General features: G+C 45.1%; 1 long non-coding RNA gene across 1 annotated transcript in view; it reads left to right on the forward strand.

The window, feature by feature from the left end:
• Window positions 1-752: 752 nt before the first annotated feature.
• Window positions 753-18756, forward strand: part of LOC125941487 (uncharacterized) — a 57963-nt gene continuing 39959 nt past the window's right edge. Inside the window, exons 1-2 of the long non-coding RNA XR_007464372.1 lie at window positions 753-868; window positions 1236-1372. This is a non-coding gene — a long non-coding RNA (uncharacterized LOC125941487). The remainder of the gene's footprint in view (window positions 869-1235; window positions 1373-18756) is intronic.

Genomic DNA, 18756 nt, shown 5'->3' on the forward strand with positions numbered 1-18756 from the left:
AAGCGGCGTAAGAGCATAGCGCGCTATACTGGCTTGCATGGCAGCATGCTGGCCTACAGTTCAGCCGCACTGAATAGATTGCGCCGAGTTTGCTCGCTTCATCAAACGCTAAAGCACTCGCTCACCACGAACTTGTGCGCGTGTGCTGCGGCAACAGCTTGAAGGCGCGGTGCAGCGGGCCACGTTCAATGTGCCGAATTATACTGGTAGCAAATTTGCGGTGATTATGGCGACAAAGGCGTAACGTATCGGACTTCGCCGGCCGTTTCCAGGCACGCTGACAACGCCCTACAATATCCGAGCCGTCAGAATGAGGATACGACCCCTGTTTTCGGCTACAGCGTCGCAATCACCCAGCGTTCGTTCTCGCTCACCGCGATAGATAGCACACCGTCTTCCGTCGCCATGACTCGGCTTCTGATCTACCGGCCGAGACAGTCGGGCTGTAGCGGGCGGCTGCTTGCACGATGTGCTCTAGTAGTTTCTTTTTCGATATGATGGCCGCGATAAAGGCCGCATTTCTCCTGGGCCGGTATTTTGTAGCGATGGCTTTAAAGTAATAATGCCTTTTCGCGCTTATCGCGCTTTGTCAGTGGTCAGAGCGACGGTCCGCTCGCATTATCAACGTTGATATCGTGAGCGGACCGTCGCTCTGACCACTGACAGAGCGCGATAAGCCCGAAAAGGCATTATTACTTTAAAGGCATCAATACAAAATACCGGCCTTGGCGAAGCATTCGTGGCTTTGGAACACAGCGCGGCATTAGGAAGGATTCGCGTGCGCTGTGTTGCCGAACCGCTCCGTCCATTCCGCAAAATGATGCAAGGCACCCGAGTACAATCATCTCCGATTTCTGCAGCACGAAAGGTGAAGAAATATTCAACAGTAGTCGCACAAGCGATCTGTCAAGAGCCAAATTTTCGACAAAGGGACTTGTTTTCATCAGCACCTGATGAACAAAAGTCCCGGTGGGAAACGGTTGGCTACTCGGAGATCTCAATCGATTACTGTTGATGATTTCAAGCCTGCACGTTCTTGTGTACCTCTGAGTTGCTCGTAAATATGACGGTGTATGATGTGTGAACATTCTATTTGAGGGGACTGTGTTAGCATCTTCGACAGCAACACTTAGGGCCGTACAAGCAGTGATGACATGTCTATTGTTAATAAAATATGTCATTGTTACAGCGATGAACGGGACATTAACAATTACTTTGGTCTTTTCTACGTCCAGTTTGCAGATGGAGTGATGACTGTAATGGGATATATTATGTGGCCCCCCGACGCTCACGACTCTACGACTCCTAGCACTAGCTCAAGTGTTCAAGCAGGAGACCCCGGAAAAACTACGCCACAAAGGAGTGGCTGAAGGTATGTCCAACACTTTCATCGTCATTGCTGCTGTTTGTTCTTGCCTTGAAGACTATGCATATACACACGAGAAATATCTGCTGAGCTTTCTGTCGCGAGAATACGAGCGAACCCCGCTGAAGCTTCCCATTGGGAAAAATCAGAACGCGGATACGCAAGTGAAATTGTGTTGTTAAAGGGTCCATGAAGCGGTTTTTCTCGTACACCTATATAGACACTCATGGCATCTCTAAAGGAATGCTTTCTCAATAGAATTTTGTGTCGGCGCGCTATTGACACATGTACGAGTAGTTAAACATTAACCTCCCCACAAGCAGCGACGTTCCCCCTCAACTTTTACATCCTGCAGCCATCGCTGTGTCCCGCCTCCTTTAAACGGTGACGCAAGCGTTATCTACTTCCGGTTGATTTGAACCGAGTGTGTTTCTGCGTTTCTGTCAACGCAGTTTTGATCGTTAAGCCTGGGCTACATGGAGCGAAATTTACAGACGAACTGCACGCGGTGAATGCCGACGCGGCAGCACTACGCACAGTGTTCGTTGAATTTTGTTTTTAATGCTGCATGAAGGAAAGGGATGGATGCCGCTGGTGTTTGCTGCATTGCAGCGACCACATGTGTCATTTACAAGCTCCAAATAGCTGCTTCCGGTATGCTTTCGGATCGATAATCACCGGATAATGCGAAAATATCTAATACGCATGTTTTAATTGTCTCTATATTATTGTCGTCAGATTAATTTGTAGCCGTCATCGGAAGGAGATAACGCTGCCGCTAACTTGTGAATGTGGTGAAATGGGCCATTTACGACGTTTTCGCTACTCCAGAATCTGCGAAATAGCTGGTTTCCTCTAAATAATATAAAACTGCAGTCTGGAACAGACAGTTATACCCCTCCGTTCTTATAATCGTAATCATTATCTACCTATTTAAGTGTACTGCAGGAAAAAGCCTTGTGCCAGTGACCTGCAACTGCCCCGGTCTTGAGTCAGCTGGCGTCGTTATATCCGTTCAAATTTTCCAATTTCATCAAGCCAATTAAGTACCTGACGTGCTGGCCTGGATTTCTTTTACCGTTGAACACATTCTCTTAGTCTGTCAGATCAGCGGTTATCTGCTGTAAAATTTATACCACATCGTCAATTACCTACTTTGAGTAGGCGTTGCTAAAATCACACATAAAATTTTGTTACACTTCGCCAAAAATTCAGTGCAATTCCACTCTGTGAAGGTGGATGACCGGGGAAGCTGTGTATGTGGTGATTGACCGTTGCTCTGGTGAAACGCTCCTAGATTGCGGGATCGGGACCACATGGACGGTGCGCATTTCTTTCCGCCTCGCGGTCCTGGCGGGTCGCGCGCTTACGCTTTCGCGTCCGGCGGCTCAGTCTTCATCGGTGGTCTCTTCCGTCGCCGCGAAAACGCAATCACAGCGCGCGTACTAGCGCTGACGCGCTCACGCGGCCGCCAATGTGAGCTACGTCATGGAATGAAGAAGCAAACATAAGTTCCTGCAAAACGCGCGGTGTGATGCACACACGTTTCACGATCCCGAAGTTTAAAAACGCCGCCATCCGGGCGTTTTCACTCGACGCGACAAGGTGGAGCGACATGTCTGAAATTGTTTTACGATCCCGAAGTTTAAAAACGCCGCCATCCCGGCGATACCGGCGTTTTCCTACGACGCCACAAGGTGGCGCGACACGTGTGAAGTTGTTTTACGATACCGAAGTTACGGTGGCTGAACGGGGGAGGTGGAAGCCACCGTTACTAGATTACTAATCTAGTAACGCTGGTGGGAACTACGCAGCCGTCAGAGAGCGCGGTGCGTGTTGCAGTGATTCATGATGGCTAGTGGTGGTGCGCGCGTCGACACTAAGATGCCTCCGCTGTAGTTTGGCTGCTGCCGAAGCTAGCGAGTTATACCCCTATTCGCTCAGTTGGCATGGTTCTGTTCGGGTCTTTTTGCTCAATGCTCGTTTCTGTTCGCATTCACGCTGTGCAGTTTTGCCTCCTTGTGGTGACAATATTTTTGTGGTGAAGTGGTGACAACTTTGATTCTTCTGCAGTCGCATTTTGCATCTCACGTCTCATAAAAAAAGAGAACTAACGTTCTAGAAACAACATCGACGGAGTCTTTTGGAGCCATGTGTTACATACGTCGTCACTTCCTCCTCGATATAATTCTTTGCCCTGCCATCCATGCAAATATATGGGTCTACATTATTCAAGCTTTAGGTTCGAAACCACAACCATTTTTTTTCTCGCGCATCTGCCGTAACTAATGCTCCCTGCGAGCGCCTCTTTCCAACTTCCGCAAATTGAATTCGCGACCTCGGCTAACAAAGGCAACATTCTCCTTCTCCACAAGAAAAATTGCCGCAAATGTATTTTTTTTTCTTTTTTTTTCATTTTTAAGTTACTATTTGCAAAGGAAGTTGCGTCTGAATGATAGATCCCATAAGATATTCAAATAAATTCTGATTATTCTACAAGAACAAAATTTGCATTTTGGGCATAGTGAGAGTGTCCGAGTTGATAGATGGAGAGTAATTTCATTAAAAGGAACGCGGAGACGTCGGTGCGAGCTATTGTGCTCTAGCGAGTTACTCTGGGCATGAATAAAAGGGAAAGGAGAAATAAAGAAGCCATGAGCGATGGTGAAGACGACAGGTTAGGGTTCCGCTAGATATGCGCGAAACCACGCAGCATTGATACTGGCAAGGGCCCACTTCGATGTGGAAATGGGCCGGTACATCTCGTATTGCATTTTGTCCCGCCTACCCGCCATGGTTGCTTAGTGGCTATGGCGTTGAGCAGTATGATGCAGTAGTAGTGGTGCAGTAGTAGTGGTGCAGTAGTACGGTGTTGAGCAGTGTCGATCCAAATAGGTCGCGAAGCTTCGGGCGAAAGGCGGTTCAGAAGGAATTGTCACCGACATCATCAAGGGTGGTTATGAAAGCAGCGATTGAAGCGCGACTGTGTTTGAAGGGAACAAAAATTGGGAAAGAAAAAAGCGTTTTTTAAATTAAAGCGAGACGCAGTTAGATTCATTGAGCGAAAATAATATCCCTAAACAATTTTAAGTAGGCATGGCGAGAAAAAAAAGCAACTCCATTTTGCTTGATCATTGTCAATAATTACCTTTTTTCAGCGCCCACCGTAAGAGCCTCCACCGATAGCGGCAGGCGTTGAAGCCCCTATCACTTGCGATGCAATGCAGTGCTTAAAGTAGGCAGAAAGGGGCGCTCGTAAAGTTCACTTGTCATATACGCCCCCCTCACATGTTGTGTTGTTTTGCTTGTTGAAGTTTGTCTGAACTTGGTGACGCGTGTAGTTTCATTGTTCCTTCACCTGTTCAGTCAAAAGTAGTGAGTTGCGACTGCCAGATAATTGTTTACTTCAGTTGTTTTTGGTGGGACAGCGCTGGTCGACCGGCTTCACGTCCGACAAAAGGACGAGTACTCTACGCCCAAAGCGTTCGTCGGCCTCCAAAGAAAGTATGTTCTGTGCAGCGATCCGATTTCGACACCCGTACGGCTAAAATTTCCTGCATCGCTTTCTGCGCTGAAAGCTCGAAACGCCCATCAAGTCAAATGGCGGGGCATTTGAATATACACCTCTAATGGCAGGCCTACTAAAACAAATTTCGTGCCTTTGCGAACAAAATGACGTCACCTATCTTTTTAACGGATATGACGCCAAATTATTTTTTCTTTCACTGGAAGTGTTCCCTCCTCACACAGATGGTGCTAAGCCTCATGAACCACCGACAAACTGCCATGTTTTGAACGTATGGGCTTCTATATGAACTTCGCTACCAGGTATGTTTACCTTGGTTGAGCTGCTAAACACGAGGTCGCGGGATCGTATTCCTGTCATGAAGGCCGTATTTAGATGGGGGCGAAATACAAAAACACCCACGTACTTAGATTTAGGCGCACGTTAAAGAACCCCAGTTGGTCCAAGTTACTCCGATGTCCCCCACTACGGCGTGCCTCATAATCAGGTCGTGGTTCTGGCACGTAATACGCAATATTATTAATACAATTATATTTTGTCCAAATGTCCTGGCTGTGCGCCCTGACGCAAGGGAAGGTACTTAAAAACCTGATAAATATTGATAATGCTTACGGGACTCTTTTATTTGGGTGCGAAATACTCATAACATCTTCGTATCGAAAGCTATTAAGGAATAGCTGCAGCTAGTCCTTAGCTACTGAATAGCTTCTTAGCGGCATCGCCACGAGACCGCGCTGCCGACAAAAGGGACAGTCGCGCAAACAGCCACCCGTGAACGGGAGTTATATTATCACCTGGTGCTGACGGCGCATTGTATTATCTGCGCGTAGTAACTAATGTGGCCGCGTTCGCCTTAACGATGAGCTCCATACGCGGCTCAAATACGCAAGCTCCAGTAAGACAGTTTACAAATAGGAAAGCACGTGCATAGACTTCAACAGATGCTTCAGCATGCTCTGAATTTGATCTTTGACGCTACTTGGAGTTTCTGGCTTAGAGCACCACGGGGTTCGCTTACTTGTTTGTCTTTTCTAGCAAAAACGAAGGAAGCAGTCGATTGCGATGAGTGACTACCTCTCCTTTCGTATGCGGAGGTGCCTGCTTAGGTGTAGCTTATTTGCCTGAAGGTCACGTGCTAGTGAACGAAACTGGTCTGGAAGGGTCAGTCCATCTCTGTCGGGCATGCGGTCCCGTTATAGTATATTGTTTCCTCAACAGCGCCTGTGCTAGCGGAGAGCTGTTTCACTTTATTTCATCTACGGCCCTATACCCTTTTTCCTTGTACAATGCATTGCACATTGCCTTCAGCGCTTAATCAACTCTGAATTTTTTGTTTCATTCAGAATGCACTCTTTGCCGTTGGTAGTATTTTTGGTCGCCGTGTCGACAACTAATTGGTTAGTGTGTGTGCAAACTTTATTTAAAGAGATCCGGAGTCTCGACTTAAGCCGAGGCGAGCCGCTCCCACGTTGGCACTGTCAGGCCAAGCCCTTCAGCGACATCATGGGCCCTCTGGACAGCCTTTACTTGGTCTTGAAGCAATGGGCTTTGTATTCTTTTTTCCCACCGAGTCCATTCTTCCAGGAAGCTGGGAAGAGTGGCGGGGCACCTCGCGAGCATATGTTTGATTTCAATGATGCCATTACAATCATTACATTCCATCCTAATCTCCCTCTCTGGATATATTTTGTTAATGTGGTACGGCGTGGGGTATGTACCCGTTTGCAATAAGCGCAGCGAGACTGCCTGAGCTTGTTTAGTTTTGAGTGTGGCAATGGGAATTGCCTGCTTCCTAGATAGTAATGTTTGGTTATCTCATTATAAGTTCATTAAATTGGTTAGTCACATAAAAAAAGATATGTCTCTTTTATTGCGCAAAGAATATTTACAAGCAAAGTTTCGCTTATTTTTGTACCTTGTTTGGAATTCGAAAGTTGCTCACGAGAAGCTCCGTCCCGTTATTCAAAAACTCTTTCTTCCGTATGTTGTGTCCGCGGATGGCCGGCACTGCATTAATCGGCTCACAGGATTGTCGACGAGGGTCATCAGTGTCAGACGGCCGCACGCCGTTCAGTAAAGAAGCGCTCTTACGTAAAAATGGGTTTCGGGAATGCTCGCCCAGCTGCCTTCGGCACAAAGTTTGAGCAAATGCTTAATGTGCTGTCGTAATAAAAGAGTTTTTCTGTTAGCGAGTGACACGAAAGCTTCTATGCTTATGCAGAGTATAAATGATATGCGGAAGGTCTCATGTCGCTTTTTACTTTATATACATCTGTGTCCGTGTAGTAGAAGGCGTAACGTTCAGTAAACAGCGGGACACGTAAAATGTAAATCAATTAAAAATGTAAATCAGAAAATTGTAGAGCAGCATGAAAAACTCCCGATACAGCTTTCTGTTGATCAATACGTGCTACATCAAAGTGTTTTTCTGAGTGTTAAAGAAACCCGCTAATACACGCATTATTGCCGCGCGACTGGCGGCTAGAGGCACATTCCGTATATTCGCGGGCTTCATTCATGCTCGGAAAAACACGTTTATGTAGCACGTATTGAGCAAAAGAAAGCTGTATCGGGAGTTTTTCATGCTGCTCTACAATTTTCTGATTTACATTTTTAATCCAATATTATCTGAGAAGTTGATTAAATAATTAACACTAATTATGCATTTAGGTGGAGGGCACAACATAATCTGAGTACCTCCAAGTGAAGATAAACATTACCTTGGTTCTATCCAGCTACGTGACATTTGCATATTTTAAAATATTGGTGCACGGTAGTTCGGAAACCCTGTATAAGCTACGCACTTTCTTGGAGAAAGTTACAGTCGTATTGCGCACTGCCCCACTTCCAAACTTAAGCTGTCCCCCGTCAAAATTTGAAGTTGGCTCAAAACCAAGTTTCATTTGGCTCACCCCTACTATAAGCTTCCCCATGCATTTTCTATGGAGCCCTATGTATCCAAATAGACATTCTCTCTGGTCATTTTTCAATTAATCCTTATCTCTTTTAAAGCTACCAATAATCTACATTTATATTATATTACTACTGTAAATATTACTATTTATATTATGAAGTACTACATAAATCTCTGACCTCATTCACCAGCAGCCTCATTGTCCATTAACATTTATTTTCTGATGTATTCATTCCCTGCTGCCCATATAGTTGCTAATTTCTTATTGTTATTGACTTTATGCCCGTTACATTTTGTAATAATATAATCACTCAATATTTATGTGTTCCTGAATAATTAAGATATACCATGAACCTTGCTGTACCCCTATGTTGCAATGCCATCATTGAACTTTTTTTGTTGTCTTCAATGCTGATTCATTAAGATTGTTTACTAATCATTTGCGGCCTTTGTTGTTTCTGGCTTTGTTTGTAAATATTTGATCCATGCTTGTATCTGTACACCTACCCTGCGAAAATCTCTCCCTGGGATTGCAGTATCAATAAATAAATAAATAAATAAATAAATAAATAAATAAATAAATAAATAAATAAATAAATAAATAAATAAATAAATATTAATTAAACACTTTAAAGTTCGCCAATTACGTATTTTTGTGCAGATACAAGGCATTACACTTTTCGCTTGACAGACCTGTGCTACTGGCCAAAGAATGCTTCCGCATTCAATGTAGCGCTTAGCTGACGACTTGTAGCCGCTTGTTCAACCCGGTACAAAACTACGTCAGCATATCGCATGTTCGACACAAGCCAGACTTCAGACCTCAATAGACTAGCGCGAGCACTCAAACCTCCGAACGAACTTCTGCAGGACGCAACAAATCCGCAGCACCATAACAACCACACGGGACGCAGCCGCAGCAAAGAAGGCGTGCAACCGGAAGCGCTGCCGGTCGCGACTAAAGTCCCTATATAAGAAAAGTACCGTCATCCTTTGATAAACGCCGCTTCGCTCTCTCCCTTATCTCCCATTGGACGATGATACCGCGCGCTTTTCACTTCTTTATATTTTCTTTTTTTCCGCCTCAGAGCTATGTTGAAAGTCCTCTGCGCAGCCGCAGTCGCCGGCGGCGGCGGCGGCGGCGCGCGCCTGGCCTGAAAGCTTCAACGTGGACTTTCTAGGTGCGCCACCGTCGACTTGGCTTTCGCAAGCAAAAAGTAAAGAAAAAAGCAAGCTCTTTAGGAGAGGAGGCGGCGGAGGAAAGAGTAGATAGCGGTACTTTTCTTATATAGGGACTTATATAGGATAGCAGCGCCGTTAGTTCTCGCGACAGCCACGGCTGCCATTTTTTCAGTGGAGCTGTGAAACTGAGTTGGTTCTATTGAAGTTGGAAGTGCATTCATCGTTGTCAAAGTGTTGCTTTGAAAAATGCCTCTCGGTGAGCGTAAAATATCAATGCGCACGCCATCTCACCTAGCACGTGCGAGAAAATAGATAGTGTCTTTTCGAAATTCAGCGTCAAGGTATGAAAAATGGACGTTTTCTTTCATCAGCTTTGTTTTCAAATGAAAGCGTGCGTGTTTATAATCAATCCAAAAGCACAAAAAAAACATCAGATTCTAACTGTGGCGATTACTCCAGTTTGCGTGAAAACTCTGAAAACAGTGAAATATGGGACCGGTAGTAATTCACCGGCGGACGCTCTCAGCGTAAGCTATCCTTTGAGGCACCGTCGTCCGAAGATTTATAGCGTGTGTCCTGTCGAAAAAAAAAATAAATATCTTGCGGACGTGATTTATGCATGTTCTTCATGAAAGGCTACAAATCGCGGATGAATAATGAGTCGCGTAAAGTTTCCTTGACATACTATGTGTCAGAATGACGCTTCATTGAATACATCAAAAATACAAGTTAGTGCACTAACAAAGCATTCATTCCATCTCTGTACTTGTCTCTTTATTGTTTTTTTTTCATTTCTATAGCCTACTGCTGTACCTCGTCCCTACCCTATAGAGCGACCACGGGTGAGTTGGACAGTTTTCACACCAAGTAATGCAGCTCTCTCACTGGTGCTTACAGGACGACGCTTGAGCGATCATTTCGGACAGTCTTGAGAAGCGACGAAAAAACGCCTGACCAGTCGGCACTAATTTCTGCGGAGAACTCCGTCAGTTCTGAAACACAGGACTCGACCGGCCGGACGAAGAGCGAAGAAACGCCCCGATACCCAAAATCGAGATGACCACGCTGACGGAATTGCGTGACCATGAAATCGCGCTGAGAGGGCAAACGTAACGCTCCGCGCTGCTTGCGTGGCCTCGGCTATGTCATGTGTGGCGTGCAGTGTGCGAAATGGCACCCAGAACGCCCGATTCATGATGGCGGGCTGGTATAAATACCGCAGAAAGGTAGAAGAGAGCGTGAAGACTTGAAGTTTGAATAAAGTTCAAAAAGTAGAGTCCTCGAAGCTTGCGAGCCCGTTAGACTTCAGGACTGAATCTCGACATGTCGAGCAGACGGCGACAGCTAGTCGAGGTTACAGACTTGTTTCTCGCGTGCACTTATCACGCAGGCCGTATACAGCGACATACTGCGGTTCTCAGACGATCTCTCGGTCCTTCTAGAATAATACACCGAGTAGGCGTCAGCACCTCGCGAACTTGCTGTGCGAACATGCATGCAGAAAACTTATTCCACCCTGAGCTGCACCATGCCAGATACATTTTTTATCTATGATGTTTGGATTTGAGGGAGAATATGCAAGCCAAATAGGTGAGGGGCCTCGGACAGGATACATCGAGGAAGAAAGCAGAATAAGATTTGCACATTGAAACATCCACCGACGCTTTATCTGCCGCACCAGCAAGCAGAAGCTCTTGCGATTGGAGAACACGTCCCACACAGGCGAAGTGACAAATACGACGCTGCCGCAAGACGAGAAGCAACTATGCGGTTTTAGTATCCTATTGGCCAACGGCAAAGCGCACGTCAGTTATGAACAAAAGCCCCATTTGCAGTTCAATTCTCCATTGTGTAAAAATAAAAAAATAGCCCGATATTATAACCCGGGAATCTGGCAACCATGGTGCAAATCTCGTGGGCCCCCACGATGGGTCTTTACTTTCTGGCCTACTGCAATGTGTGTAGGCACAACGTTCATGAAATCGTTCTTAGCATGGATACTTTAATCAACTCAGCTCCTCTCGAACGTGTCGGTTCGACATCGATTACGGGAGTCCAGGTAGCGGCTAGACGGTCCCAAAATTAACAGTGTCACAAGCCCACCTTTCTTTATAGTGGGAGCACTTTCAAAGTGACAGCTTTTCACTCAGGCAGGAGGAGTTCACCAGGAACACCGTTCTCTTGTTTACCGGAGCCGAGTACGAAAGTTCGGACTAACTCACCAACAATAAATTGATTCTGTATCATTAAGCTGTAGAATTGCCATTGTAGGATTGACCGCTCGGTCCTGGGGTAATTTTGGTTGACCACGCAGACCATTCTTATCAAAGAACAATTCTTAACAACATTTTAACAACATGCATAACTTAATTGAGGGAATAATTGCCGAGTTGTTTTAGCGACGTGGCCAACGCAAAAACCAGAGAATTCGGCAGAACAAGGATAAATTAGCAAAGTATGACCATCTGTAACTGAGATTTCCTTTCTCAGAAAAAAAATGTGGCTCCCATCCACGCTGTGAAGGTGGTTGGACAGCGAAGCTGTAAACGATGCCCACAAAGATTACCCTTTGTGACGTCACTTGAATTCACAGACGTGACTACAAAGCGTGAAACCAGAGACAAGTGAAATATACTTACTACACCCATTATTACGCCACAACGACATTATATTCACGCTGTTCTTCTGGCGTCTTTACTTTCTGTGGTCTACCCATAGTAGCCTGGAATGAACTGAATGAGTTGCTAGACCGTGGTGATGTCACTACGTGATCTCTATGCTGGTGGGTACTTCTTCAGTCGGAGTAGCTTACGCAACCGTGATTATTATTATTATTATTATTATTATTATTATTATTATTATTATTATTATTATTATTATTATTATTATTATTATTATTATTATTATTATTATTATTTGGTTTGTACGCATATAACACAAGGACACGAAGGAAATAGGGAGGGAGCAAGCTGACAACTGCCACCGAGAGGGGCACAACGCCTGCCTACTCTGTCAGGAGGAGGGAATAGAGGAAATGAAAGCATGAGAAAAGAAAAGAGGAATCTATACCGGGAAACATACACGAGAGAAGGAACGTGCTTCGCATTATTGGCTGCCGTCATTGGCATACATTATACAGTTTGAGCTTCACACGAGGGTTTTGAATGACGTCAACTCCTTTCGAAGCAGCTGCAAACCTAATTTTTACTGGAGCGCGTCGGAGGGTGTTCTCATTGTTCACACGCGCCTTATCATCCATCATGTGGTTTTGATGCTTCTTTTGTGGTTTTTCTTTTGAAAACGAGTGCTGAGCTGTATGCGGTATGCCTGATTTCAAAGGAGATATGCTTACACTAATGGAGCAAGGCTAAAGACACAGCGGAGCTGATGTGTTCCTTGCTGGGTCAAGGCTATACGAAGTGCATATGCATTTCCTCGTGGTCCGCGGCATCGGAGAACGCCTCGCGAAGCACTTGCAGTCCGAGCACACATAGAAGTGGGGCGAAAGCTATATGCACAGTCTACGGGCGGCGCGCAGCAGACGAAACTCCGGGATGACGTCACAGCGCATGCGCAGTAGCGCGCAGCTGGTGGGAGCTCAGCCGAGCCGCCGCCAGAGGCGCCTGCTGCAGTCACGGACACCGTAGTGTATTCTAGTACACTCTAGTTCGGCGCTAACGCGGGGAAAGGGAGAAGCGTGGCAGGCGTCGGCAGCACCTCTGCGCGTTGCCTCGTTGGTACTGCTACAATTTTTTTTCTCTCTCTCTCGCTCTCATTTTCTCTTTCTATTCAATTGTTATCCTAGCGTTTTTTGCTTACGCCAACGACGCGAAAATTTCCTTGGCTGGTACAGGTATACAGCATCGCTGTAAAAAATGGCGGAGTATTCATTCTTTAGAGATAATTCGTGACGTTAATGCAATTAGCAATCTAGGTTGTGATAGGTGGGAGATGATATGCTTCATGTATTATGACTATTATTATGAAGAGCGGAATTTACCCAGTTCCAATCAGACGGGAAAGGAAAAATTTAGATCCGGACGTATCTACAGGCAAATGTGTGAAGTGCCGAAAGAATGCTAATCGCACTTACTCTTTTCGACTCAGATCTTGGAATCAAAAATTTTTTTTTTTTGCTCCGTGACCAGCCCTTTCTGCAATGGGTGTACAGCTTTCTAACGCTATTTGTTCACGTTCTTGCAGTTTCTATCTGCAGCCTCGACCATATAAATAAATTCATGCATATACGTAAAAATGTTTGGTTCGGCTTTCTGGCAATGCCTCCCATTGCTCACAGGACGCCCACTGTTTTGGCTGCACAAGAGATTGCTTATACTGAACGCGATACTGGCGAGATGACGGGCGCAAAACAATCGCCCCGGTCCAGTTCAGGGCGTTAAACTGGAAAAGATGGCATGCGAGGAAAATAGAGATGGCTTCTCCCCAAGGCGTCAATTTCAGGTGGAAAAACAGAAGCACGCCCTATGAACAACATTCTTGCCTTGACGACACACACCGTTCACTGCCTGGCAGCCACACAAAGAAAAGCGAAATAGTGGATTTATACTCAACGCCTTTATTCCATTCTCAGCGGACGTCATAGCTGCCGACATTGAGTTAGAAAGAGCAGGCTAGAAGCATTTTGTGGTGGCGGGCGCCTTTTCGAGCGATGGTGAAAAGAAGCATCAATCACATCGCCTAGGGCGCCCAGTTCTTGCAGCCAGGAAGGATCGAGTAGCAGTTTTTCTTTCTTTTGAATATTTAAGAAAAACAGACAACGAACACGCCCCATCATATGAGGTCAGGCATCTGTTCTATATAGCGTTTACCGTTTTACGGTTGAATGATGTGTGCTTCTTGTTAAGCCGGGATCGGGCCGGGCTCGGGCCTAAGGTAAAGGGGTGGCGGGCCAGGCCGGGCGGGTAATGTACATTATTTCCGGGCCCAGGCCGGACCCGGTCTTCGCCATAAAACTTTTGGTCGGGCTCGGGCGGGCAGCCCAACGTAAAAACGGGCCCAGACCGGGCTCGGGCTTAAAAAATCAGACCATGCAGTGCTCTACTCCACGTCAAGAGCCTATTTTGAGAAGCCGGAGCCATCTGAAGAAATTGTTTTCTGTTGGCAACAATTGTGGAATTGACAAAGGACCATACAGCAACGAGAAAATGCAGAAAGGGGTGAGATGGGAGGGATAAAGGGGGCGTGTACAGTTGACGATCTCCATAACACCACTTCTGCTTCTTTGGCATAGAGTACATTCCACTCACGCGCGAGGAGTAGGAGTGGCGTTTGCTTACCGACATTTAATGCTTATTCGTATCGAAACGCAGTATTTGAGGCACTGAACCGCGAACTATACTTCAAAGGTCAGCTCAACTGCGTGATTGGGATTTGCAAAAGTCCCCTGCTTCATTATCTCAAAACCATGCATTTCTGTAAGGAGGCAGTGGAGATAAATTTCCTCTACAAGCGGTCTTCTCCCATAAGACTATTATGTTACCGGCGTTCCAACATATTATTTATCACGAGTAATAATGAACGACGAGTAGTGTCTGCTGATTCTTCTTAAAATATACGGTTTAATTTTCTGCGCCGCGTTGAGTCATTTCTGGCGAGAAAAATACATTTTAGAATATCTTTCAACATTTCGCTTAGATTCCCGACTACGAGGTATAAGAGCACACATATCATTGCAGTAAATGAGAGGTGCCCCAGTTAGTGGCCTAAAATATTCGGGCACATTACCTCTCAATATATAATTTCCTAGTCGATAGCTCACTCAGCAATAACTGGATGTTCTGCGCTGAATATAAGGATTGACGAGATAAGTACTTGAAGGGAGTTAGGTAAAAGAATAGCGTGTGTGAGCACCAAAACTTCGCTGCTCTTTGCGTAAACCATTAGCCTGAAGGTTAGGTTAACGCCAAACTTGTTGTTAAGCCATTGGCAAAAACGGATAAAAAAATACGGTTTGCGTAAAGCGCCGCATCAAGACACAAATTTCCAAGACGATCCTAAGGCATTACTATGAAAAGTAAATCAATGAATTGGATCGAAAAACCACATGCCCATACTCGTGTCTGATGATAACGTAATAAACAGAGCGCCATAGCGACACGTAGGCGTTGTTTTTAGCCAATATATTGCGCCACTGCTGTAACCTAGTTAACTGAAGTGAAGCTGAAATTAAGAGTACGAATGTCATGAAGGGAGAAAAGAACAAAATGCACACGTGCGCTTGACTTTCCTTAAATACATTGGTTCTGCCTTCTTCCCATTCAATAAAATGAGGGTTAGTAGAAGAGATTAGGGCTGAGACTTTTTTTTTTTTGAAGATCACTTCCAGCTGAGCTGTGTTTGAGACAAACTGACGCTTGTGATGCTGATTTTACTCAGAAGATATAAAAACCAACAGTTGCAGTAACGAAGAATTTGAAAATACATTGGCACCTAAAAAAAAAACAACTGTCCTCCTTGTGTCTGCAGCCTCTAGCGTACACAGTTTTCTTAGTGAATTTTGTCATCTACTGCATGCTCTATTGTTGTCCGACTACGTGGTGCTTTAAGTCGGCCGAACGACAGGGTGTTCACAAACGAAAATATATATGGGTCACGAAATCGACCATCCTCTACACAGAATGACGCCAGAGTACGGTGTTACATTTTAAAGGCGACTGGGCTGTGCAGCTGCTCTCAAGTGCAAGCTGAAAGCTGTTGTGTGTGCGTGCGCAGCAGTTCCTATCATCTGAGACACACTTTTCGAGTGTAAAATCCAGGCTGATTGAACGTCTTCTGGGAAAAATGCTAAATACTTGAGTCATTGCATCCGCGTTTCTTTGCTGTAAAATTCTCTGCGTACTTTCTCATTGCATACTTTACAAGAGTACCTTTTGACGAAGGCAGATGACAAGCGCATTTTGTACATAGTATAAAACGAATCCGCGCGAGAGCCTTCCGCGTTTCTATGCATTTTAAGGCATTTATTTATTTAATTATTTATTTATTAATTTATTTATTTATTTATTTATTTATTTATTTATTTATTTATTTCAGTATTCTAAGGGCCAGAGGCATTACAGAGAGGAGGGACATACCAAATCGGCACATTTGCAACATTGCAATTTTGCAAAATAATCAGTTTTGAAAGTATGGAGAGTGAAACTATTGCAGTATTACACAAACAATAATAATTTTTAGGGAAACAGGCACTAACATGTTTTTATTTCAACATGGTGCGCTTTGTGACGGAATCATGTCGCTGCTTAACGTCAAAAAGTGCTGAAAAGGTGTAACTAGAACACGGCGAAAAGGTCCCGCTGTTCATGTCTGGCAGACATTTCTACAATTATGAAAGTCAGTCCGTGCATAAATGAACACGCAGAAATATAACTTCGAACCTTATTCAGCGCCAATGTGAGCACGTTTTTGTGAGTCGGGAGGCTTTTTATATATAACGGTGTGAGTAGTAACTCCCGAAGTTTTCAGACAGTCGAAGTTGTCAGTGAGAAAAATTGCATAAATTTAACTGGAAGAGAATTTGGGTCATGGTAAGCCGATGTCGTAATGCTGGCGAGCTTTTTTAATTTTTGAAAGCCGTTTTAGGCAATGAAAGGGGTGTAGGCGAGGGAAATGCTCCTTGTGGCTTATCATGGCAGGCACGCATAGGGAGGCAAACATGTTGATAATTGTCCCCGCAGAGTTCGTATAGTCTCGGAAACAATTCATGCGCTAACTCTGTACTGTAATTTCGTAATCCATGCCGTTTTTGAAACTTTCGAAACTCGTGTAGTTTGTCCTTGGGGCAAACCAGTTGTTTTGTTTTGTATAAGCCGCTGCCTGTCGTCAGTCTACCTTGGAATGACGTACTTTATTCAGATCTGAACTGTTCAATTTTGAGCTGGTAATGTAAGTCATTTATAAATATAAATCAATAACATTTTTAATAAACACATTCTAAACGTCATTAAAGTGTATATTACGGCATACTAGCACGCGTCAATAGAACAATACAGGAAGGTGACACCGAAGAATCTATGCCCAAGTATGACAAAAAATGTCAACTGAAACTAAAAATCCAATAGAAGCTCAAGCTAAAATATGATGTGCATACTTCCTGCGTGCTTAACACGAAACACGCTGATCTGCGTTACAATGCATTTTAAAGAAACAGGCATGCCCTTTCCTCTTCTTCCTGTTACAATGTTCTAAATTTATGACGTCGCGTTCCCTACAATTTAGGATCGCTCAATGAATCACCTACTGGTAAATAATTTGACTGCCGTTGTGAGTGAGCCAGCGCGACATTCACAATTAGGTAATTCCCGCCTAACTAGCTTTAAGCTCTTCGGTGAATCACTCGTTATTGTTACACCAGCGCCATGACATTGATTGATTTCACTACACACCATATACGTATACTGCACGTGTACGTTAAAGCTAGCTTCGAGTGCATCCGAAAAGATCTACAGCATGATACTCTTGGTAACGCAGTTGCTGCTAGTGTGATCACAATAACCGCAAGCAAACGTTGCGATTTACGCCCTGCTTAGTAAGGTAAAGGTAACCACCGCTCGTGTTACTTGGTTAAGCTGGTTTAATTACTTTTCTCATGTACCGCGGGCCCTTACGAAGAAACAAAATGACGCACTCCGCATGCTAGTCATTTCCCATAGCGTATGCCTAATGCGGAAAAGTTTTATGGAGGCGACCGAGGTGAGGGAGCCGCCACAGTCACTGTTCACTACATCCGGCTAGCAAAAGATGGCGATGATGATGACTGATGATGATTTAATGGCATCCCCTTTCAAATGGAGGGGTGACAAATGGTCACCTAGCCTGCTTCATTTAATCAGGTATGCTATACATGTTATTTATCTAGATGGTCCCAGGCTGGTTGCGACAACAGCTGGTTGCCACCGCTCAGACCAGGTGCGCTAGCCTTTCTGTCTACGTGCAAATCCGCACGCGGTGTTCTTCGTCAGCAGCACTGCATGTAGCCGAGCCTCGTACCGCTGCATGTTTAACGGTACGAACGTAATTGGTGCAGCTCTGGACTCCAGCGCCAGTTGGTTGTTTTCATTGGGTTCTTGTTTTGTTTGCTATCGAACGGCCTCGTTCTGCCTGGGACACAACGTGCCCATCCTCTACGAGAAATGCTCGCTCCCTGCGCTCGTAACTGTGTGCCAAAAGCGGAACAGTAGCTTTTCACAAGTTTCCTGCGCTCCCCGTCCAATACTGCTGTACATCCGAATGTATCACGCCGAATGCCGCTGGCAACCACAGCGCCCCCCTTAATAAACTGCAAACGAAGCCGCCATCGTGTTATGGTCGCCGAGTTTGTTAAGAGCGTGCAAAGCACGGATAAAAAAATAAAAGAATCACAGAAAAGGTCCAAAAAGGGTAAAAAGGTACAGAAAGGAAAACAACTTCATTACGTGTTTCTGCGAACGCGCGACAATTACGAGTAAAGGTATTCTCCCAGCTCGCCCAACCAGTTTAATGTTGTTATACAAATATGACCTCTGCAATACCTAACCTGCATCCAACTAGCATTTAATTGGTACATGTCTGCAGATATCCAACCGGATCGGAGGATCTTCAAATGCGAACCTGCCGTAGTGGCTTAGTAGCTATGGCGTTGTGCTATTCGCAGGAGGTCGCGGGATCAAATTCGGGCCGCGGCCCGCCCCATTTCGCGGGCCGTGGTCTGAACCCCGCACCATCCAAGTGGCACTTGGATGAGTTATATTGCAGGTTGGCGCGTCGAAA

Source organism: Dermacentor silvarum, chromosome 11, assembly GCF_013339745.2.
Source record: "Dermacentor silvarum isolate Dsil-2018 chromosome 11, BIME_Dsil_1.4, whole genome shotgun sequence".
Taxonomy (NCBI): Eukaryota; Metazoa; Arthropoda; class Arachnida; order Ixodida; family Ixodidae; genus Dermacentor; species Dermacentor silvarum.